The 25,329-nt window shown below is 46.5% G+C and overlaps 1 pseudogene; it reads left to right on the top strand.

Annotated features, from left to right (window-relative positions):
- The window catches only part of LOC137095562 (transducin beta-like protein 3), a 59,594-nt pseudogene extending 34,400 nt beyond the window's left edge, over positions 1 to 25,194 (top strand).
- The last annotated feature ends 135 nt before the right edge of the window (positions 25,195 to 25,329 follow it).

Here is a 25,329-nt window from a genome sequence, read left to right as displayed (position 1 = left end):
TGGGCATGGCAATTTTGGTTAAGTTTCGTTGGGGTTTTTTGAGTTTTGTTGTTTTGCCGTTTTGTGAGTGTGTTGTTGTGTTGTTTTTCATTTTGAGTAGATATGTTTGTACCTTGTGGGTTGTGTTATGGGCATGGCAATTTTGGTACAGTTTCGTTGGGGGGTTTTTGAGTTTTGTTTCCTCGTTGGATGCCCCTAACAAATTTATATATATAGATTTGTAACAATGAAAATACATCCTACATATCAGATATTTATATTACTGGGTTGCTGTGAGTTTTCCAGGCTGTATGGATATGTTCCAGAAGCATTCTCTCCTGACGTTCAGCCCACATCTATGGCAGGCATCCTCAGAGGTTGTTGGGATCTGTTGGAAACTAGGCAAGGGAGGTTTATATATCGGTGGAATGTCCAGGATGGGAGAAATAATGATTGTCTGTTGGAGGCAACTGTGAATGTTGGAACTAATCATCTTGATTAGCATTGCAAAGCTTTGCAGCTTCAAGGTGTGGCAGATTCCTGCCTGGAGTAATTCTTTGTTGGGAGATGCTAGCTGGCCCTGATTGTTTCATGCCTGGAATTCCCCAGTTTTCAGAGTGTTGTTCTTTATTTACTGTCCTGATTTTAGAGTTTTTAATACTGGTAGCCAGATATTGTTCATTTTCATGGTTTCCTCCTTTCTATTGAAATTGTCCATGTACTTCATGTGGATTTCAGTGGCTTCTCTGTGTAGTCTGACATGGTGGTTGTTACAGTAGCCAAGCATTTCTGTGTTTTCAAATAATATGCTGTGTCCAGGTTGGTTCATCAAGTGCTCTGCTATGCCTGACTTCTCTGGTTGAAGTAGTCTGCAGTGCCTTTCATGTTCCTTGATTGAGGTTTGGGTGCAGCATTTGGTGGCCCCTATTGAGACTTGTCCACAGCTGCATGGTATCCGGTAGACTCCTGCAGAAGTGAGAGGACCTGCAGGACTTCTGCAGGAGTCTACCATATAGCATGTACAGGGACCGCCAAACGCAGCATTTCCCAAAACACGAATTAAGGAACACTGCAGACTGATTCAACCATAGCAGGGCACTTGATGAATAATTGAATTTAATATTAAATAATTAAATAATAAGTAGTAAAATAAGTAGGAACAAAAATCATTTTATGGTTAGGGGTCACCACAACATGAGGAACTGTATTTAGGGGTCACGGCATTAGAAAGGTTGAGAACCACTGATCTAACCCCTTCAGTACTTGATTCACATTTTTGTAATTAAAAATATTTTATATATTTTAGTATTTCTGACAAGAACTACTCCTAAAAGAAAAATTGGATCACAAAAGTTTTACAAACTGGATCAGAAACGGACAAAGTTCTCTTGCTTGATTAAGGAGAAGTAACTCACTATTTTTTCAGAGGGATGGGAAACATTTATATTATTCACAAAGGGGAAAAAGGGAAAAGTCCAAACGCCATTGGGTTTTGAACACTGAATAAAAAAATTAAGAGAATAAGGTGGAATGGAGAAACTGCCTAAAAGAATAGATTGACGAGTTTATAATGATATTTTTCACTGTATGTTTTTGAGGTGGGAAATCCATTTTTATCATTATCTTTATTGTTGTTGTTGTTCCTCAATGGGGAAGATGACCCTTTGTGATGCTTTCTTCTTCTTCTTCTTCTTCTTCTTCTTCTTCTTCTTCTTCTTCTTCTTCTTCTTCTCCTTCTTTCTTCCAGACATATGAAGGCCATGATGCCTCTGTCTTGAAGATCATCTTCATCAGCCGAGGGGGACAGGTGCTGAGCAGGTATTAACTCTCCCTTGGAAACATGGAATTTGTTTGCTCAGACAGATTGTTCTCTTTCTGGCAAAGTATTCCAAAGCAGAAAAACTGTTTCGCTCTTTCTAAAAACTGGCAGAGTGTTATATCTTTGCACTGGAAAGATAGATAAATATGGGTTGCTGTAGGTTTTTCGAACTGTATGGCCATGTTCTAGAAGCATTCTCTCCAGATGTTTCATCTATATCTTTGTTTTGCCTATATCCTCACAACCTCTGAGGATGCCTGCCATAGATGCAGGTGAAATGGCAGGAAAGAATGCTTCTAGAACACAGCCATACAGCTCGAAAAACTTACAACAACCCAGTGATTTCGGCCATGAAAGCCTTCAACAATACACAGATAGATATGATTGAGAGAAAGAGAGAGAGAGAGAGATCATAGGTATATCATAGAATCCTAGAGTAGAATCCAAAGGCCATCCAGTCCAACCCCCTTCTACCAGACAAGAAGACACCATACAATCCCTCCCAACAGGTGGTCATCCAGCCACAGATAGATGACCATAGCTTTGATAGTTATGATAGAAATAAATACGTAGGTCGATGAAATTGAGAGAGAGTGATCTAATAGACTACAATTGGGAGAAATTGGCTATTTAGCTACAGATAAAGGACCATAGATGTGATGAGCTTTGATTGAGAAAGATATTGAATCCTAGAGTTGGAAGAGACCATCCAGTCAAACCTCTCTATGCCACACAGGAACACCATCCAAACCCTCCTGAAAGATGGCCATCCAGCCTGTGCTTAAAAGCCTCCAGGGAAGTAGACTTACCAGACTCTGGATCATAGAAGGCGAAGGGACCCTCAAAGGCAATCTAGTGCAACCCCTTTCTGCTAGGCAAAGCAACACCACCCAAGCCCTCCTGACATATGGCCATACAACCTCTGCTTAAAAACCTCCAGAGACAGAATCTGCTTCAGACTCTGCTATTGCCTTAGCAATTGTGAGATAATATATTACCTTGGGATATATACTTTGAGATATATTTTCTGTGGTGGTTAGGGGAAAGAGCCACATAAGTTGGCATCCTTCGCCTACAGCAAGCCACTGCATTTGGACACATGAAGCCGATCAGTCCCCCAAGTTCAGCCATGCTGACCGTCTCTGTGTACTTTTCCTCCCCAGCGGCTCAGACGGCCTGCTGAAGCTGTGGACGGTTAAGAGCAACGAGTGCGTGAAGACATTGGAGGGCCACAAGGACAAGGTGTGTGGCCTCGACGCCAACAAGAAGGACAATACGGTGGCCAGCGACTCAAAGGTCTTGCTCTGGAAGGTACAGCCCCCGCACCTCATCAGCCCCCAGGCAGCCCTCATAGGCTGGATGTGCTGTTGCCTGCTCTTCTTCATCCTCTTCCTCATCCTCCTCATCGTCCTCATCGTCAGACCTCGCTAGAACAGCCTCCCTCCCTGCCTTCCTTCCTTCTTTCCTTCCTTCCGATTAAGAAATTGTAATATACAGGTGCCGTTTCCAAATGAGGCCAGTCGATGCTCCTTGTCAATTTCTTTAGGGAACCAGATCCATCCATTTATCCTCTATTATTATTATTTTCTACGTAGCTTAAAATATTGTAGGAGTATTTGGCCTCCATAGCAGAACGCACCATAACCAATGTTAAAACATATTTATGTTTTAAGAAACCTTTTGGGTAAGTTAAAATATTGTAGGAATATTTGGCCTCCATTGCAGAGTGCAGCCTAGCCAATAACGCTATATATTTATATGTATGTTTGAAGGCATCCTTTGTGTACCGTATATTTCGGCATATAAGACGACTGGGCGTATAAGACGACTCCCAACTTTTCCAATTAAAATATAGAGTTTGGGATATACTTGCCGTATAAGACCACCCCTCTTCCATCACACACCGAATAAAAATAAAAACTAAAAACATCAGATTTGATTTCAAATCCAAGACTATCAAAGAAGTATCCAGCTCTTCAGCTTAGAAATGGAGATGAGCGCCAACCCTCAGAGTCGGACACGACTGGACTTAACGTCAGAAGAAAACCTTTACCTCACCTGTAAACTCCTGTATGTTTATTATTTATTTAACAGTTGTGGGTCCATGGAGCATAATAAAGTTCTATAAATTTCTATCTTACCTTGCCTAGGGTGAGACCAGAGCTGGGTCCAATGTCCTTTCCCCAACAACAACAATAATGGAAACCTAGAATTGGAAGGGACTCCAATGGCCATCCAGTCTAACCCTAATTCTGCCAGACAGAAACACATGTCCAAGCCCTCCCGACAGGTGTCCATCCTGTTCTACTTAATAACAGAAATAATAATAACAATAATAATAGAACCTTAGTGTTGGAAGGGACCTCAATGACCGTTCAGTCCAACCCCATTCCTGCCAAGCAGGAAGACACAATGCAAGCCCCCCCAACAGGTGGCCATCCAGTTCTAGTTATCATATATACTCGAATATAAGCTGACCCGAATATAAGCCGAGGCACCTAATTTTACCACCAAAAACTGGAGAAACGTATTGACTCGAGTATAATTCAGGGGAGGGAAATGCAGCAGATACTGGTAAGCTGAGGGGACAGAAGTTGCCTTAAAGCCACCCAACACTTGAGAAGATCTTGCACTGCAGCCAGGTATTTCCAAGGTCATGCCCAAAGGGCTTGATGAATATACCCTTTTTGAGATGGATCTAAATCAGGCATGGGCAAACTGTAGCCCTCCAGGTGCTTTGGACTTCAACTCCCACAATTCCTAACAGTCAGTATTTGAGAACACAGAAATGCTGGACCACTCTCACAACCACCATGTCAGACTCCACAGAAAAGCCATTGAAATCCACAAGTATGTGGACAATTTCAACAGAAAGGAAGAAACCATGAAAATGAACAAAATCTGGCTACCAGTATTTTTAAAAACCCCTCTAAAATCAGGACAGTAAATAAAAAACAAAACTCAAAAAGCAGGGGAAATTCAGACAATACAAAATCAGGACCAGCTAACACCTCCCAACAAAGAATTCCCCCAGGCAGGAAGCAGCCAGGCTTTGAAGCTGCAAGGCCATTCAATGCTAATCAACAACATTCCCACTTGGCAACATTCCCACTTGCCTCAAGCAGACAAGAGTTCTTTCTCCCACCCTGGACTTTCTACAGATATATTGCCAAGTTTCCAACAGACCTCACAACCTCCGAGGATGGCTGCCATAGATCTGGGCAAAACATCAGGAGAGGAAACTTCTGGAACATGGCTATACAGTCTGGAAAACTCACAGCAACCCAGCCAGTAGGCTGTTAGGAATTGTGGGAGTTGAAATCCAGAACACCTGGAGGGCCAAAGCCTGATCTAAATGCAACTTTTGGAATGTGTCCAGAGGAGAGCGACTAAAATGATCAAGGGTCTGGAGAACAAGCCCTATGAGGAGCAGCTTAAGGAGCTGGGCATGTTTAGCCTGAAGAAGAGAAGGCTGAGAGGAGATATGATAGCCATGTATAAATATGTGAGAGGAAGCCACAGGGAGGAGGAGGGAGCAAGCTTGTTTTCTGCCTCCCTGGAGACTAGGATGCAATGGAGCAATGGCTTCAAACTACAAGAAAGAAGATTCCATCTGAACATGAGGAAGAACTTCCTGACTGTGAGAGCAGTTCAGCAGTGGAACTCTCTGCCCCAGAGTGTGGTGGAGGCTCCTTCTTTGGAAGCTTTTAAGCAGAGGCTGGATGGCCATTTGTCAGGGGTGATTTGAATGCAATATTCCTGCTTCTTGGCAGAATGGGGTTGGACTGGATGGCCCAGGAGGTCTCTTCCAACTCTTTGATTCTATGATTCTATGATTCTATGTGTTCATGATTTTCCCACTTAATACACACATTGTTGGCATGGCTGGAAATGAGTTAATTTCTCCTGCTATTAAAGAAAACATGTTCCGGATATGTCTCAAAAGCTAAACTATCTTGGAACATTTCTGTTATTTTTCCTGATGTATATCTGGTTGATGCCGAGCATCTTCCCCCCCCCCCCCAAGTATTTATAGTTCCCCAAGGGCTGAGCGATGGATTCTGTTGTTGATCAACCCAGCACCCATCACTGGACTTCTGCCTTTTCTTATTGACTCTCTGAACTGTTTTTGGCCACGAACTTCCTTCTGGTGCTTGCCTTGAAATGCAAGCAGCCTCCGTTTCCACGCTCCTTTGCCAAAGGACTATGAGATCTCCAGTTTGCGTTATAATAAAGATCTAATATTGTAATAAACCATTGCTGGGGATGGGGATGGGATTGCCTTATGAAATGTATGAGATATATGAAATGTATGTAATGGAATGAAATGTACTTTGGTTCCCCTTCCCTACTTCCCCTCTTTGACCCTTGCCTCAAAAGGAATGTGACCTAAGGATTACTGCAACAGGGAGGAAACCCTTTGTCCTCCTAAAAATGGTTCATATTTACATTTGCATGGGCCCGTGATTGATCCCTTCTCCTTGCATACTTTCAGAGCAGACAGTAAGCCAGGGAAGGGTCAACAGAAACTTAGGAAGAAGAGACTGATTAATTCACCCAGATATTGTTGACCCTCCGGGTGGTCCGATATCGATCTAGCCCATTCAAATCACTCGCCAGACCCATCAAGGACAGGAAAGCTCTTTGTTTATCAAATATCTCCCTTTTCCCGCCCAAGACAAAGCCTGCATTCCAGCAAGCAGGAAATCCAAATCCCATCATCTTTCCCCTTTGTCTGCGGCCGTCCCGCCCTCCTCGCTCCTGATTGGTCCAAACTCAGAAGCGAGCAGAGGGTGCTCATTGGCCCTCCCGAGGCGCAGGAACGTTCTGATTGGCTGAGAGCCGAGGCGGGCCGCCAAGCCTCCTCCCAGCTGTTCCGCGGCCAGCCAATCAGAGCAAAGCCGGCCAGCAGAGGGCGGGCGAGATTTTTGAAAATGTTTCCTTTGTCTGTACACTATAAAAATGCCTGTAAAACTCAGTAAAACCATGCTTGCAGTGGAATGATTCCTGTAATGCATCTGATCTCAGCTGAATCACAATAAACCTCGGTTGCTGAAAAGAAACTTCTTCCACTTGGATGAGGCATTATTATTTATAATATTTTTACTCTTTGGATTGGCTCTTGCTGGCCTCACCAAGGGACCCAGAGCCCTTTAGGCGCGATCCTCGGGTCTCTCTCTCTCAAGGAGACCCTGCTAAAAGCAGCTTGATACCATTTGGCTTTACCATGAAGGGACTCCTGCTTGAGGTCCAAACTAAATTATAGTCTAAATTTTCAAGCAGCCACCTTGGTCCAGGAGCTTGGGCCAGGTTGCTGGGAGGAACAGCTTGGGAAAAGAGGCGCCTCTCTTGATTTGGACTCTTCTTCTTTGACAAAACTACAAATTCTCCCACAGCCAATTTCCTCCCAGCCTCTGACCTGGGTTCTTGGTACAAAGGAGTGCCAGGGAAGCCTTTGCCAAAGGACTTCCAGGAAGAAGGGCAACCGATGCAGAAGGGGGAAAACGTCCGGACGGGTAAGAGAAAGCAACCGTGGGTCGCCCCGGTGGTCGTCAGGTGGGAGGGGTTCTAGATTTCCCAAGCCAGCCTCGGAGTTAGCCCACTGGGGAGGGATTCTCTAGGACTCGGTAACAAATTCCTGACTGGGGGTGGCGGACATCTAGGCGTCTGAGGTCCAGATCTTGCAATTCAGCTCGCTTTTGCGGACCTGACGGGAGCTACGTGGGAAAGGGAGTCCTCCCCTTTTGACTGCCTAGCTGTCAGGTGCTGATCGCCCCGAGCTCTCCTGCCCAGGAACCATTCAGTAGATGGTCTTTTTTTCCTGTTAGCGGTTGGCAGGGGCCTCTCTGATTAACCACTGGTCTGTGGGGCTGCGCAGAGAGAGATGGGCATCTGTGGGTCTGGGATCACACGTCCCGTTTCATCAGATACACCTTTAGGAAGAGTACTGGCGGAATGGAACGGGGTTGCGTCGCCGACGCAGGCCAGTATGGTAAAAATTGCATGAAGAAGTGGCCCACCAGGCCCTTAGAAGGTGGAGTTTCATGGCCCCATCACGGCAGTCGGATCGCTGTGAGAGAGCCAAGTGGACCGAACTCGCCTATGACTCATGCCTTTTTGCCTTGTGCCAGAAGGGGGGTGGAGGGAGGAGATTGTGCCCAACTTTGACCATGCAAAAAGGAAGGCCACAAGCCATCCCTCCTCCAGGAGACCCCCCCTCCAGACCTTTCCCCCCCTCCCTTTGAAAATTGCTTGTTCCCCTACCATCCCATTCCCATTTCCCTTTACCCAATCTCCCTGACTCCTTCCTCCCCTTTCCAACCCCTCCATTTCCCTATTCCCTATTTATGATATGTCTGCATTTATATGCCCCTTCCATTTTTTTCTGCTCCTTGAGGAAATGCACTGGGGAAATTCTTTGCTCTCCTCCTCTCCTGCTTTCTCCTGTGCCACCTTTTCCTTCCTTCAGATGGGAGAAGAAGGCATTGCTCATTCCCTTCTTCACCAAGCTACTACAAATCCCTTTCTTTCTAAAGCTAAATCTTCAGTGCCTCGTGTGTTTCTCCCCACCAGGAGAGACCCTGCCACTGATGTGACTCAGCTGCCTTGCAAAAGTCAGTCTCTCTCTCTCTCTGCCCTGGTTTCTCTGACCCAAGAGCTCTCTTCTTCTCCCCTTCTCTTCTGTGCAACTACAAAACCCATTTTTCAGAGGCAGTCACCAATGTCCCTGCCTTTTCCTTTGTTTTCTCTTTACTCCCCAACTCCCCCCCCTTTTTTTTTGCTTTCAAACCCCTCCTCCCTTTCTCCTCTTGCAAACAAAGGGAGGTGTAGGAGGGGACCTTTTTTTCCTGTTTCCTTTTGCCAAATAAAGTTTGCTGGGTTTCTTTCTTTCTCTCTCTCTCTCTCTCTCTCTCTGCTTTTCCCCTTTTCTCTCTAAGAACCAGACCTCACCAAAGAGTTCCATGTGCTTGTGAAATGTCTCTGAAACCCATCCTCTTTCTCTTTCTCTCTCTCTCTTCTCCCTCCCCTCCCATCTTCTAAGAAGCCAGTATTCTGTGAATTCTTTCCTCTATCTCCCAGAGAAATCCTGCTGCTCCCTCTTACCTCCTTCTTCTCAAACCAAAGGAAGGGATGTTCCAGAAGCATTCCCTCCTGACATTTCACCCACATCTATGGTTAAGTCTCTCTCTCACATACACAGTCCCTCTGATGCTTTTTTTCCTTCCTGGCCCTTCCCCCCCCTTTCCCTGAGCGCATGTATGTGTATGTTTAGATTATCCCATTAACTGCCTTAAATATGAGAAGGACATCGAGGTCCAGGGGTCCCCTCTGCGCAGTGAAGAGACCACCAGACATCAGATTGAACTGTGGGACCCATAATCCACTCCTGCCGGTGAGGACAACTACCTGGGTGAGGTGAACAATGGGAGGTCTGTGGACTTTTCCTGTGTGGCGGCTGGAACCCAGATGGCACAGGAAGATCCTAGGAGAGCAGGACCAGACCCCATGCCGCCCAGAAGAGACAGCCCCTCCTAGAGGCTGATCTGAGCCCCCACGGGGGAATGCCATCGCAGGAGGAGCAACCAGGATCCCACAGCAACTGCCATAAAGGAAGGAGGCCCTGCCCGTTCCAGAAGCTGTGCAGAGGAATGGCCCAAAGGAGACCACTGAAGTCCTCACTAGGTATGGAAGTTTTCCCTTTGTTTCCCTACTAACTACCCTTGGGCTGGGAAGGGGGGGTGGGGGGCTGTAAACCTTCTTTCTGACTGTCCTAGACACTACCCCTGAGTCTCTGTGATGATGGAGAGCCAGACCTGTCTGTGGTCACCAGGAGGCGCCATGCCAGAAGGAGTAGCAAGGCTGTGCCCCATCTTCTCCCTCCCCCAAGTGCCAAGGGAGGAGCCAGCGCCCCCAGGAGGCCTGAGGACCACTGCCAGATGGGAGAATTCCACCATGTGCCATCCTTCTCCATTGGGGACTCACTCGGGACCCCTGAGTGCTCCATGCTGACTGTCATCACAGACTCCATCATCCCCTGCCTCCACCGCCTTCACCTTCTTACTTCAGTCTTTATTACTCCAACCCAAAGGACACTCTGCCACTGGTCTCTCCCACCCTGCTGGGCCCTGCTGTTGTTGCATAAGTTGGGCCCCAAAATAATCAACAGAATACAATCTAATCTGTCTGGAAAGAGGCCCTGTGTGCTAAAGAATTGTCGAGGCTTGGGAAAATGAGCATGAGCATTTTCCAGCCTCGAAGGGAGGAATTGATGCCGAGCATCTTTCCCCCCCTCCCAAGTATTTATAGTTCCCCAAGGGCTGAGTGATGGATTCTGTTGTTGATCAACCCAGCGCCTATCACTGGACTTCTGCCTTTTCTTATTGACTCTCTGAACTGTTTTTGGCCACGAACTTCCTTCTGGTGCTTGCCTTGAAATGCAAGCAGCCTCCGTTTCCACGCACCTTTGCCAAAGGACTATGAGATCTCCAGTTTGCGTTATAATAAAGATCCAATATTGTAATAAACCATTGCTGGGGATGGGGATGGGATTGCCTTATGAAATGTATGAGATATATGAAATGTATGTAATGGAATGAAATGTACTTTGGTTCCCCTTCCCTACTTCCCCTCTTTGACCCTTGCCTCAAAAGGAATGTGACCTAAGGATTACTGCAACAGGGAGGAAACCCTTTGTCCTCCTAAAAATGGTTCATATTTACATTTGCATGGGCCCGTGATTGATCCCTTCTCCTTGCATACTTTCAGAGCAGACAGTAAGCCAGGGAAGGGTCAACAGAAACTTAGGAAGAAGAGACTGATTAATTCACCCAGATATTGTTGACCCTCCGGGTGGTCCGATATCGATCTAGCCCATTCAAATCACTCGCCAGACCCATCAAGGACAGGAAAGCTCTTTGTTTACCAAATATCTCCCTTTTCCCGCCCAAGACAAAGCCTGCATTCCAGCAAGCAGGAAATCCAAATCCCATCATCTTTCCCCTTTGTCTGCGGCCGTCCCGCCCTCCTCGCTCCTGATTGGTCCAAACTCAGAAGCGAGCAGAGGGCGCCCATTGGCCCTCCCGAGGCGCAGGAACGTTCTGATTGGCTGAGAGCCGAGGCGGGCCGCCAAGCCTCCTCCCAGCTGTTCCGCGGCCAGCCAATCAGAGCAAAGCCGGCCAGCAGAGGGCGGGCGGGATTTTTGAAAATGTTTCCTTTGTCTGTACACTATAAAAATGCCTGTAAAACTCAGTAAAACCATGCTTGCAGTGGAATGATTCCTGTAATGCATCTGATCTCAGCTGAATCACAATAAACCTCGGTTGCTGAAAAGAAACTTCTTCCACTTGGATGAGGCATTATTATTTATAATATTTTTATTCTTTGGATTGGCTCTCGCTGGCCTCACCAAGGGACCCAGAGCCCTTTAGGCGCGATCCTCGGGTCTCTCTCTCTCAAGGAGACCCTGCTAAAAGCAGCTCGATACCATGGTGATGTGAGTTTGTGCTCAACAGAACTGAACCTTTTGTGTTTTTCTACAGTACTATTGATGTACCCTGAAGAAATGTAGGATGCTTCTCTACCAGGCATGGGCAAACTTTGCCTATGCCTGGTGTTAGGAATTGTGAGAGTTGAAATTAAAAACAATCTGATAGAAAACTGGGACTTGTAGTTTGGTATGGTACTGGCTCTCTTAAACAGGGAAGGCTAAGGACCTTGTAAAATTACAACTGCTGTGACTCCATGGCACTGAATCTGTGGCAGTTTTTTTGGAGGGCATTCCCCTTTAAGACTAGCTCGCCCCTCTCACTGGCAATTCCCCTTTAAGACAAGCTCGCCCTTGCAGAGGCTACCTAGCTCTTGGCTGCAGAAATGAAACAAAACGGGGGGAAAGATACCTTTTTCTTCCTCCCTTTGCAGGCTTTTAAAACTTTTTAAACTTAGCTGCTGAAAGAATGGAAAAGCTGAGCAAAGAGAAAGGAAAGAAACCCCAAAGAGGGAAGATGGATCAGGAGAAAGAAGTTTCTCCAGCAGGACTTTCTCGGAGGTGCCTTTGTTTTGACTCTTCTTGAGTAGCCTGCCTGTCTGGCTGCACTGTTTGAGGAAGGAGAGGAGAGGGAGGAAGAGGCCTGAGCTGGCCGGAAATGGGAGGCTTTGCTGCTTGGGGGGTGGAGGGCAGCCTCTTCTGCCCTTTTTTCCTCCAGGAAGAGGACGGGGAAGAGGAGCAGGAGCAGGAGCGGCAGGCCTGCCGAGGGTGGTGGCCAGCTGAGCTTGTGCAGGGGCAAGAGCAACAGGGTGCGCTGCTTGGGGGTGGCGAGGGGGGAGGAGGAGGATCGGCAGGTCTGCCGGGAGTGGTGGCCAGCTGAGCTGCGATACCAGCAGGCTCCCTTTGGCCTCTAATGGCTGCTCGCATCCCTCGCTCTCGGCATCCTCAAGTGGTGAAACTTATAGCAGGCACACAAGACGACCCCCCACTTTTAAGATGACTTTCTTGGTTTAGAAAGTCATCTAGTATGCCGGTTTTTACGGTAAGTTAAAATATTGTAGGGACATTTGGCCTCTGTAGCAGAGTGCAGCATTATATGTGTGTGTGTATGTGTGGTGTGAATGTATGTATATATATATGTGTGTGTGTATGTGTATGTATGTATATATACACACACACACACACACACACCCCGTATATGTGTATGTATTTGTGTGTATACATATGTGTGTGTGTGTGTGTGTGTGTTTTTAAGGCACCTTTTGTATGTATATATATTTGTGTGTGTGTGTGTGTGATATTTTTGGGTAAGTTAAAATATTGTAGGAATATTTGCCAGAAGTTATAAAGAAACAAGATGAAGAAGAAAAGGGATCGAACGGAGTTGGTGCTCCACCACTAACTATGGCATTGTTAACATGTTCTGTTTGAGATAAGTGCCTGATCAGATTTACAAAGCCCTTTAAAATGAGTTGGTTAATCCACAGTTTTCAGAAGTATTAATGTTTTGAGCATTGGACTATATCTCTGGAAGACTATAGAAACCTATTGAAATTGCAGCAAACCAAAAGAAAGGTGTTTGTAACATGAGTTTTCATAGATTCAGCCTGCTTCATTTAGGTCAGTAGTTTTCAACCTGTGGGTCCCCAGATGTTTTGGCCTTCACCTTCCAGAAATCCTCACAGCTGGTAAATTGGCTAGGATTTCTGGGAGTTGTAGGCCAAAACACCTGGGGACCCACAGGTTGAGAACCACTGATTTAGATGGAACACCTCAAGAGGTTTAATTGGGTTCCGGTGCTTCTTATTTGATACAAATTTTCAGAATATATTTTGGGAATTGGGTTGTTGTTGTCGTCCTGGGTTTAATTGTATTTTAACTTGTTTATGCTTTTTTGGCTTTAATGTACATCTTGTATAACTTTTAATGTTAGCTGGTTTGTCTCTCCTTTGGGGGAAAAGAAACAGGATATAAATACTTATTTATTATTATTGTTATCTTATGAAATAATAATCTTAATAATTATAAGAATAATAATGCAGTTTGCTCTCCACAGTATAGTACTAGTAGTAATAAGTAATAGTAATAATAATCATATTTTTATATTTATATCCCATGAAATAACAATAATAATATTGCAATTTGTCCTCACAGTACAATATAATAACAATAATGATGATGATGATAATAATAATAATAAATTTATATCCCATGAAATAATAATGACCCCTATTATTATTATTATTATTATTATTATTATTATTGAGGGTATTATTATTTCATGCTTTTTGTGTCACTTCCCATGTCCCACAAGGGCTACCCAAGGGAATGAAGAAAAGCCAATTAACATGATACAAAAGAAGGAATTTAAAAAAAATTATTTGAAATGCTCTTAAACATTATACTAAAATCCATTGTTGAAAAAAAGTTTTAAAAGCCATTTCAAGCAGAGTTGCTTCCCACGCTGTTTTGAGGAGATTCTGATTTTGGAGAGAAGTCAACATTTCCCCTTTCATCTGTGGGAGTGAATAATGGCTCTGCACCTTAATTAATGCATGAAGAGATAAGTGCACTGTAAATAGGGAGCAGTGGTTGCATTAGGCAGAGACAAGAGGCTGCTATGGATACTTGTAACTAATTAGTGTTCGGTGCCATACATTTTTAAATTCTTTTACTGTGTGAGGTCTAAGTTTGGCTGCTGTGTCAAACCCACAAAACTTCAGTGTGATTCCAGGGGGTTCAGGTGTTCTGTCTGCATTTCCCCCAAAGCATCATCTGCCCCATTTGGCCTGTTTCTCTTTCTTTTTGTTTTGTCTCTTTGTCTTTGAAAGGACATCACTCAAGCAGAGCTTGAAGAGGAGCAAACGAAGCAGGAGGAAGAGGTCCTGAAGTGAGTTTTTTCCTTTGGCAGTGCATGAGATGCGTGCATCCCCTTCATGCGAATGTGATTTCCCGTAATCAAGAGCTTTCCAAACTATGTGTCAGAGCTCATTGGTGTGTCACATGAAAAATGCTCCCCTCCCCAATCAAAGACCTCCCAACAGATGGCCATCCAGCCTCAGTTCAAAAACCTCCATAGTAGGAGACTCCACTTGGAGAGGCCCCCAAAGGGCATCCAGACCAACCCCTTTCAGACAGGCAGGAAAATATAGTCAAAGCCCTCCCGACAGATGGCCATCAAGCCTCTGCATAAAAAGACTAGAATGCTAGAATTGAAGAGACTCAAAGAGCCCTCCAGTCCAACCCCCTTATGTCTTCATACAGGAAAAATACAGACAAATCAGATACACGCACCCAGGGCCGTAGCCAGAAAAAAATTTCGGGAGGGGTTGAAATTTTGGGGGGGGGGGGGTTGAAAAGTTCGCGGGGGGGGGGTTAAAACTTGCCTCCTAGCTCAAGCTGAAGCAAAGAGCACAACAGGGGGCAGAGCAGCCTTCAATAGCCTGCAGCTCCGCCCTTGTCAACCACCTCCACCAAGTCTGGCCTCCTTAATGAGAGCATTCAACATACCCCCCCCCCCTTCCAACTTGGTTGCTTCACTACTGTTCTGTCGCATGCTGGGCCTGTAAATAATTGTCTTTAGTACAGGATGTGCAACCTTTGCCCAGCAGGAAGCCAGGGGGCCTAAAGAGAAGTTCTCAGAGGTTTCCATCACAAACAGTCTTTAGATGGCTTGAGAAGTACAACAGTTTTTTATTAATGAACAATCAAACAGAAACTTCTCTTGTCTTCAGTAAAGTTAAGCAAATGATTCCAAGCTTTTAGGCAACTGGTGAATTCCTAATCTTGCCCACGAAGGACAGGCAACTGTCTTCAATAACTTCTTCTTTAAAGGAAAATCCCCGTTTTAACTTCTCCCAGGCTGACTGTAATCTAACCCTTCCTGATGTGGGCTCCGCTACTGGGTTGAACTGCGTCTCGAATGCCGAGTGGATCTACCAGCAAGGAGGTAGATGTTCTCCAGCTGGAGTTCTTTGGTCTTTAGGGCTGTTTTCCTGGAAATTCTTTGGAGACTCTTAAGACCTTTCTCCCCCGGAAGGTCTTAAGGGTTGAAGCTTTTGTACAGGGTAAGCTTGCACACATCCTATACATAAGCTTACCTTGCTGAGACTAACTAAAATGGCTCCCTTCCCTTCCCAATTGCCCTGAGCAAGGAGCGGGACCAAAACTTAACAATGATGGACAGGTGACTTGCCCTATGACTGCAACCAAAGAAGCCACCTATCTGCAGAGTCCCTGAAACCTAGGACTGCAATCAAACATTTAATACAAAGCAAATAAAGTTGGAGCTCCTGGTACAGCTGTACCAGAACAACTACATCGGCTATTGCTGCAAGTAATGACAGTGTGAATAAATTGCTAATATTTGCTTGAGATAGTGCTTGCAATTCTGGAGGGACTCTTGATTTTTTGCATCTCATAGACTTAGCATGGGGATTTGGTTAACCAGTTAAAATTCATGAGTAAACCAGGTCTTTTAAAAAAAATCTGAAACATTTCGGGGGGGGGGGTTGAACCCCTAACACCCCCCCCCCCCCCCCCCGCTACGGGCCTGCACGCACCCCAACAGATGGTCATCCAGCCTCTATTTAAAAGCTTCCAAAGAAGGAAACTCCAAGACAGTTAGTTCTACTGCTGAACAGTGTTTCTCATGATGTGGGGTGGGGGGTGTCAGTGTCAGTAGATCTTTCTGAAGTCTGTGTGACCTGACCCTTTCTCCCTCCTTGTTCTGCTAGGGAGCAAGAGCTGTCCAACCTGCTGCATGAGAAGAGGCACCCGCAGACCCTAGCCCTGGCCCTCTCTATGGGGCGGCCCCATACAGTCCTCAGCGTCATCAAGGGTAAGGAGAGGTCACCTGAGGAGCCAGGCATGAGCCAACTTCTGTCCTCCAGGTGTTTTGAACTGCAACTCCCACAATTCCTTACAGCTGTAGAAGGACCCAGGTTTGCCCATGCCTGCGTCTGGACCATAAGATCACTATTATAAAACATTCAATATATGAGAATAAAAATAAGAATTTGTATTGCTATTATTATTATTATTATCATTATCATTACTGTTGGAAAAACTCACCAGCCAATACCCTAGATTTCTGGAGGGTAGTCACTGTGAATCGTACATTTGGTACTTATGCGCCTGCGCAGTATAGCTTTCGGAACCTTCTAGAAGATAAAATAACAATTTAGACCCCAGCTAGCCCCACCCATCTCCCTCGAGTATAAGTAGCCCGTGGGCGGGGCTAGCCAGCATTTCTCTTTTCCACGCTCTTGTCAGCAGCTTGAGAACCTTTTTCTCCTTGCGAGCTTTATCTGACTGATTTATTGGAATTTTTGGACTGGACTGGTTAACTGACTGAGGTATTGGAATTATGATTTGGACTCTGTTTGCCTACGTTTGACCCGGACTGTCTGACTTGCCTTGGCTTTCGCCTATGTTAACCCGAGCCATTTGTCTTCGCATTAGTTGTAACATGATGGCTACCACCTCTTTCAAACGGTGCGCAAATTGCCCCAACACGTATCCTGATACGGACGGGCACTCGCTGTGTTTGGCCTGCCTCAGTGAGGGTCACCTCACCCAGACCTGGTCGGTCTGTATGGCCTTCACTCCACAGACCAGGAAGAACCGGGAGCTTAGGCTAAAATCGGCCCTCTACGAGAGAGCCCTGCTTCCCCCCACCCCATCGGCGCAACAGATGCCTCCTGCTGTGCCTACCTTGCCTAAAAAGAAGGCTAAAAAGCCAAATGACAAGGCCACAGAAGATGGACACCGACCAGCTCTGGGGAAAAAAGCGGCTTCAAAAAAGGCAGGAACCTCCTCTTCTTCTTCTTCCACCGCCCCCACTCCTCCCCCTTTAATGGTGGAAACGCAAGGAGAGGCAAGCCAGCCTCTGGGGGCACCTACCTTAACTATGGAGGGAGCGGACGCTATCAGAGCGCCGCTGTCGAGGCCTGAGGGCTCGATCCCGGAGATGTTGTTAACTCCTGTGATGCCAACTCTGTCTCCTCCAGAGCGCGAGGGATGCCGAGATACCGCACTGGGAGATGGGAGACTGGCCTCTGTGGCTCCGCCCACAACTCCTCCTTTGGAACCTGCACCTTCTGGCAGCAGCGCATTTGGGGGCAGCTCTGGAGGCGTCCTCTCCGAGGCCGACGATGTCTAGCCTCCCTCCGGCCTCGGCGGATATGCCGGGTGAGAGTTTTGTCGAGCCGCCGATGATGGCCACAACACCAGCCGCGGCCATCTACCAAGGCCAGCAGAGGAATGGCTGGGGATCATGCCGCCCCAGTAAACGCCCTAGGCATTACAGATCCCCTTCACAAAGGAGTAGAGGCTCCCCAAGAAGCGGTCGACATTCCCGGTCATCCTCCTCTTCGTTTTCCTCATCTTCGACCTCCTCTTCAGCCTGTTCCAAACGCCGGAGACGCTCCCACCGTTCCTGTGCCCCGTCAACCCACCAGGGTGGGTATGGGCCGAGATCGATGGCCCCGCAGGGGTACTGGCAGATGGCACCATCGGGCCAACTCATCTTCGTGCCGGCCCCGGTTCCATTCTCCATGGCAGCGGCCCCCCTCCCCCCCAATGTCAGGGCAAGGGAGGGGGTCCCTCTCCAGGCAGGCCCGTCTCCTGCACAGGCCCCACCACCACGGGCTGCTCCAACGGGCCCTGTCTGCCCCGAGTGTGGGAAACTGTTCAGCTGTGGAAGGACTGCCTATGGCGGGCCGGCCTCTGTATCGCCAAGATGCACCCGTTGGGGCTACAACTTGTGCTGATCTTGTTTTGTGTAGTTCTCCTGCTGTATTGGCCTCGGCCAGTTCTAACTCTGCCCCCCCCCCCCCCGTTGGGCTGGGCCTCACCACTACTCCTTCAAGAGCAACTGCGGTGGACTTACCCACGGTCCCAGACCAGGACAATAACGATCCGAGAGACAGTGACTCTGGCTCAGAACCACCTGAGGTGTCTCAGACGCTGGGGGTGAGGATGTTTCTTCTAACTTACCTGCTGATTTTAACAAGTTTGCAGCCTTGGTGGACAGGATGATAAAGGCTTTAGATATACCTGCCCCAAACCTTCCGAGCATGTGGAGGATTCGATGTTCCCGTCGGAGGAACAGAATGTGGTTTCTTCCTCTGCCCTCCCTATGTTGCCTTACTTACTAAAGCTAGCGAAAGTTGTTGACATGTCACCTTCTGCTGTGCCTGCCGTTCCTAGGCGGCTGGATTCGTTATATAAAATTGACATGGCTAATGCCAGATGGGTGTTCGCACCACCCAAGGCTAATACTGTTTGGCGGAAGTCACCAAATCCAAGCGTCCTAAGAATTTGGTGACCACCCCTCCCCCCCCCCCTGATAGGGAGGGCAGGAAACTGGACACACTGGGCAAAAAAGCTTACTTCTCGGCCAGCTTATTCACGCGTATGGCTCATTATGCGACATACATGAGCGGCTACCAATCTTTTCTTTGGAACCGAATGTTGTTGTATATTGAGTCTATACTGGTAGACAAACAGCGTCTACCCAGCGCATTACAGGTCAAGGCTCTGGCGTTGTCAAAACTACAAAAAGACTTCGCCAAACATATGGCAGAGACAGCTGGCAATTTATTTGCCACTGCCACTTCCATAAGAAGACATGCCTGGTTACGGGGCTCTAACCTTTCAGAAGAGGGGAAGGCTTTAGCTGAAGACCTCTCCTTTCACGAAAAAGGGCTGTTCAACCCCAATACGGATGACCATTTAAAACAGAAACAAGATGTTAGGCAATCAGCCTACAAATTCAGCTACACATGGCAGCCGTATAACCAGCCAAAGACCAGATGGCAACAGTCTGCATCCTATCGTAGGCCCTTTAACAACTCCTTTTCTGGGCCCTTCAGGAATAGATCTACTGGGACGTCCAGGTTTCAAGAGGGCCATCAGACCCCTTACTTTCAAAAGGCCAGGGCGCAACCCTTCCAAGGGAAGCCTAAACTCTCAGGCGCCTCCAAGAAGCGCCTTTGATGCTCTCTCGGGATTTTGGGAACGGTGCACCCGAATCTGTTCCAGTTCCTCAGGTGGATTCCCCGGTTGGGATCCCCTTTCCACATTGTTCAATCCCTCTACACTCTGAAAGCCCCGTTGGGCCACTTCCCCTTTTGAAGGACAGAATCACTCCCTTTTATCGTGAGTGGGCAAGCATCATCACAGATTCCTGGGTCCTGTCTATTGTTTCTAACGGTTACTGTATTGAATTTGAAGATATAAAGAACCCTTACCGTTTAGCAGCCAGGATGGAGGGCCTAGAGAAGCCTGAAAGCTTAATACAGATAGGATGTGGGCATGGTGAAGCCTCGGCGGCCATTTTAGTGTAGTTCAGAGCAGGGGGCGTGTCCTAGTCAAGAAGCCAGCAGGGAATGGCCGGGATTGGTGGAGAAAAAGGGAGTGGAGTTTAGGAGACTGAGAGGGAAAAAAGGAGCGTTTTAAGATATAGAGTTGGGAATTTGGGGTTTGAAGAGAAAGGGTGTTTAGGAGTTTGGTGTTAAGGGTTAGAAGAAAAAGGCAAAGGCCTAGCCAGAAGTTTGCCAGCAGGGTAGCTAAAGCAAACTGGCAGCTATTAGGAGTATAGCTGGGTAGTAGCAGGATAGAACTAAGATTAAGTTTATCTGGGCTACTGAAGAATTTCTGACAGAGATTCAGTCCTGTTAGGATTCTTGTTTTGTTTTGAGAGGGTTAGAGAGAGAGAAAGGCCTGAGTTTGGCCAGAGTTACTAGCGGGGATAGCTAGTAGTAAGCTAACAGCTATTAGGAAGATAGCTGGGAAGTAGAAAGATAGATCCAAGTTAGGACTATCTGTGCTGCTTTAAGAATTACTGTCAGACAAACTATCCTGTCAGTATTCTTGTGTGGAGGGAGAAAGGAGAGTCTCTTGTGTAACTAAAACAGAACTATTCTTGTAACCATCACGCTTTAAGACACAACTTTCTGTAACAGCCAAGATATTGAAGCATTTGTACCCATTCTAAATAATAAACTTTGTTGATTATTGTTCATCAAAACCTGACTCAAGTGTGCCTCAAAGTTTGAAGATCACAAAAGCAACTTTTGAAGAAACTAATGGTGGCAGCATACTTTCAAAGTAAATAAGCCTATATACATACACCACTCCCATATCTGTGTGGAGAGGGCCATTCATGATGTGCTAACGGGTTCCGGCTCAGGGAGTCTGCTAGTAGATTCAGCTCTCCTGGCATGTGGGTCATCTAATTGAATGGCACATCATGAATGGCCCTTGAACCCGGAAGAAGTTCGAAGACTCTTCCAAGCATGGTGAACCCCAGAACTGGATCTGTTCGCAACACGGTTCAATTCGAAGTGTCCCCTCTTTTGTGCATTGATGCGTGCCACGCCTCAGGAAGGGTGTCTGGGAGACGCCTTTCTCCACACATGGACAGTCCGGAGGACCTACGCCTTCCCTCCATTCCCTCTCCTGTTGAGGGTCATTGCGAAGGTCCAGAGGGACAACGCCCATTGCATACTGGTGACACCTTGGTGGCCGAGACAGCCATGGTTCTCGCCCCTATGACAGATGGCAGGAGGGTTCTTCACCCGCCTGCCGGACAGGGCAGACCTATTAACATCACAGGGACGCCAGGTGTTGTATCCAGAGGTACACAAACTGAGGCTAACTGCCTGGCGGATCCTCCCCACCACTTAGCCCCATTCTCTGATTTGTCTCACTCAGTACTTCGGATTATTGAGGCGGCTCACGGGCCATCTACAAAACATTCCTACCTCTATAAGTGGTCACGATTTTCCTCTTTTGCCAGGGAACGGGGAGTAGATCCTGACACCGCTCCCATCTCCCTAGTGTTAGATTTCCTAGTGTTGCTGTTGGACGCGGGTTTATCGTTTCCATCGTTAAAGTGTTATCTGGCTGCCATTTTGTGGTTTCGAAGGAAATGTGGCCTCCCCTCCTGTTTCCTGGATACTCTGGTTAAGACATTTTTAAGAGGACTTATGAATACCAGACTCCCAGTAACTCCTGTTGCCCCATCATGGAGCTTGGAGCTTGGAGCTTGTGCTTAGCTCATTAATGAAGGCTCCATTTGAACCCTTAGCATTGGCGTCTTTTTTGCCTATCGTGGAAAACGGCCTTTCTAATCGCCATCACATCGGTGAGGAGGGTTAGTGAATTGTGTGCCCTTAGGGCGGACCCACCATACCTTACATTTCATAGGGATAAGGCAGTGTTGAGGACTGATATAGCTTTCCTGCCTAAGGTGTCTACGAAGTTTCATATCTCTCAAGACTTGATACTACCTTCCTTCTTCCAGAATCCCTCCACTTCCCTGGAGAGGGGTTTGCATTTGCTCGATGACCGCAGAGCTTTAGCCTTTTATGTGGATAGGACAACTCCTTTTAGGAAAACCCCTAAATTGTTTGTTAAATACCGGGCGGATGTTTTGGGCCTTCCTGTTTCGTCTCAGAGACTATCCTCCTGGATTGTATCTACAATTCAGTTGTGTTATCGCCTGGCTGGCAAAGACTTGCCCCTTCCCATGAGAGGTCATTCTACAAGGTTGGTTGCTACGTCGGCAGCCTTCTGGAGGGGCGTTCCCTTGGACGCTATTTGCCATGCAGCCATTTGGTCTTCACCCCTCTCTTTCGTGACCCATTATAAATTGGATGTAGTTTCAAGATGGGACGCACAATTTAGCAGGACAGTCTTGTTTTGAGCGATGGCATGACGCCCACCATCCATGGTCAGTAGCTCGCTAATCTACCAAATGTACAATTCACAGTGACTACAACAGGAAATTATAAGTTGCTTACCTGTAATTGTAGTTTCTTGAGTAGTCACCTGTGAATTCGTACATACCCACCCATCCTCCCCTCGAGTACATGCCACGCCTTCTGGCTGCTTTGCGGCGGAAGAGAACTGCTGGCTAGCCCCGCCCATGGGCTACTTATACTTGAGGGAGATGGGCGGGGCTAGCTGGGGTCTAAATTGTTATTTTATCTTCTAGAAGGTTCCGAAAGCTGTACTGCGCAGGGGCATAAGTACCAAATGTACGAATTCACAGGTGACTACTCAGGAAACTACAGTTACAGGTAAGCAACTTATAAATCATAGAATCCCCAATTTGAAAGAGAGGGTCATCCAGTCTATGCAAGAATAATAACAATGCAATGCCAGAGTTGGAGGAGATCCCAAGGGGAATAATAATAAATAATAACACTTTATTTATATTCTGCCCTATCTCCCTGAGGGGACTCAGGGCAGATCCAATCCATACAGGAATTTATTTATTTACTTCATTTCTATCGCGCCTTTCTCATTGTTAATAATAATAATAATAATAGAATCCTAGAGTTGGAAGACACCCTGAGGGCCATCCAGTCCATACAGGAATGATGGTGATGATGATGATGGAATCCCAGAGTTAGAAGAAACTCCACAGTCCTTCCTGTACATGCAGGAATACTACTACTACCGCTACTACTACTACTAATAATAATAATAATGGAATAACAGAGTTGAAAGAGACCCCGGGGGCCATTCAGTCTCCTTCTGCCAGGCAGGAAAAGCACAATCTAAGCCCTCCTGACAGACAGCCATCCCACCTTGGGAGGATTTCTTCTTCCTTACCATGCTTTTGGTTTCCACCTTCCTCACAAGTGGCTCCATAGAATCCTATCCCTATTGTACTCTTGACTGGCATGTTTTACTTTCCTGTCTCCCATCAGCCATTCTCAAGGAGCCCAACTGACACCAGAGCCTGGTGGAAAACATCACCAAACTGCGGAAGGACCAGAAAGGTGGGTTGTTCTCATGCTAAGAAGGTTCCTTGAATGGTGTGTGAACCAAAGCGGACACAACTAGCCACTCTTAGGATTCTGCTTCCAATGTAAGTGTGATTGATAGCCTGGATTCTCAAGATTTACCACATCTCCTCTTTCTGGTCTTCATGTTGGAGCTCAACCACATCCTGTAAAAGCTTGCAGTCCTCAATAAGGACTTTGTTTGTTTGTGGTTTTTTAATACATTATAGCTATATTCTCAATTCACTTCTGACACAATAAATAAAATAAATCAAGGACTGAGAGGGGCAGATGAGTTAGGTTGCCAGGGGAAAGCTTTCAGCCCATTGGCCTCTTTATCTGTTTCTCTGTTCTCTCCACCTATCACTTTGCTTGTTAGACTGCTACTTCTCTTTTTCTGAGGGCATACCAAGCCCCTGAGTTCTACTTTTGGCTCTTCTCCTGTGAGCATGGAGAAAGGCAAGATGTCTGCTGCGAGTTAGTTAGATAACTAGCTATGTTAACTTTCTTAGCTAACTTAATTAGCTAATTATGTCATTCTTTCAGTAAATTCTTTTGTAACTTTTAAAGCTTGACTCTGCTGAATTGCTGAAGCTCAGTGGCTCAGCTGATGGCTCTGGAAGCTTCTGATCTGCTAAATTGCTGCGATTGTTGCTGCTTTACCATTTTTTGAATGCTCTTTTTTGGAATTTACCCCTTTACCACCCACTACTCTCTCTGTTTCCTCTTCCAGAGGCTGTGCTGAAGTTCTCTGCGGAGTTGAACACCAATTCCCGGAACTGCATTGCAGCTCAGACAGTGCTGGAGATCCTCCTCAAGAACGAGGAGCCTGAGTCACTCCTGCAGTATGAAGGGGTCAAGGGAGCAGTGGAGTCTTTTCTGCCCTACACAGGCAAGTGGCTTTTTCTTGGGCTCATTAGGGTTTCCCTTCTATTAACACACACACACATTGAATCAGATAACGATATAATTGGAAAAGACCCCCAATGGTCATCCAGTCCAACCTCTTTCTGCCCTGCAGGAAGGTACGATCAAAGCCCTCCCTGCAGGAAGGCACAATCAAAGCCCTCCCAAAGGATGGCCATTTTGCCATAATCCCATTCCGCTATGCTTAAAAACCTCAAGAGAAGGATAGAATCCTAGAGTTGGAAGAGACCCCCCAAAGGCCATCCATTCCAACCTCCTTTGGCCAGGTAGGAAAAGCACCATCAACCCCCCCCCCCCCCCCCCCGACAGATGGCTACCCAGCCTGTGCTTCAAAAACATGATGCTGTTTTCAGCCTCATTCAAAGTTTTCTTTCTCCACAGAGTGCCACTTCCAGAGGCTGAACCGGCTCCTGCAGGGCTCCATGTTTGTTGACTTCTTGTGGAAAAATATGAAGCTTCCAGATGCTTCTGAAGAAAATCAGATGGAGGCCTGACCCCCCCCCCCCCTCCCCTCCAAAAGGGATGCAAGTGGCAAATGTAGCCAAAGGACCCGGGACTTATTGCGGACTGTTTTTGTATTCTTGCCAATGTTGGATATGATAATATTAGTACAATAAGGTTTTTATTTTATTTTTTTATATATACATATAAAGGGGAAATGTCTTCATCCCCTGTTCTCTTTTTTCTGTGCATGTCCTCTCGTCCCCTTTTCCCCTCCTGATTGAATTAGAATTATTTAATTTGAGTTCACAAGATGAGTGAAGCCCCACTTTGAGCTAAAGTTGGAAGGGGCCTCTAAAGCTCATTACGTCCAATTGCCATTTGCTGTGAAGGGAGACATAATCAAGGCCCTCCTGACTGATGGCCGTCCAGCCCAGCCTCTTTAATAATGATAATAATCATCATCATCATCATCATCATCATTATTATCCTAGAGTGGGAAGGGACCCGCAAAGGCCATCCAGTCCAACCCCCTTCTACCATAAAGGAAGACACAATACAAGCCTTCCTGACCAATGGCTATCCAGCCTCATAGACATTAGCAGATTTTATGGAGAAACAGGACTAGAATCAAAGACTTCTAGAGTCAGAAGGGACCCCTAAAGACCATCTAGTCCAACCTCCTTGATCCTAAAAAGGCATGCATTGGCATCAGTTAAATAATAAATCCCAACACCCATTAAGGATCATTCTCTTCCTTCTATGACACTATTAATTCAGTTACCAACATCCCTCTTCCTTGGCCAGTTTAGAAAATCTGGGACTCAGTTTTTCTCAGATATATATGTGTGTGTGTATTAATCTCAGCATTACAACAT

The sequence above is a fragment of the Anolis sagrei genome, chromosome Y, assembly GCF_037176765.1.
Source record: "Anolis sagrei isolate rAnoSag1 chromosome Y, rAnoSag1.mat, whole genome shotgun sequence".
NCBI classification, from domain to species: domain Eukaryota; kingdom Metazoa; phylum Chordata; class Lepidosauria; order Squamata; family Dactyloidae; genus Anolis; species Anolis sagrei.
This window is presented reverse-complemented; position numbering and strand designations above follow the sequence as displayed.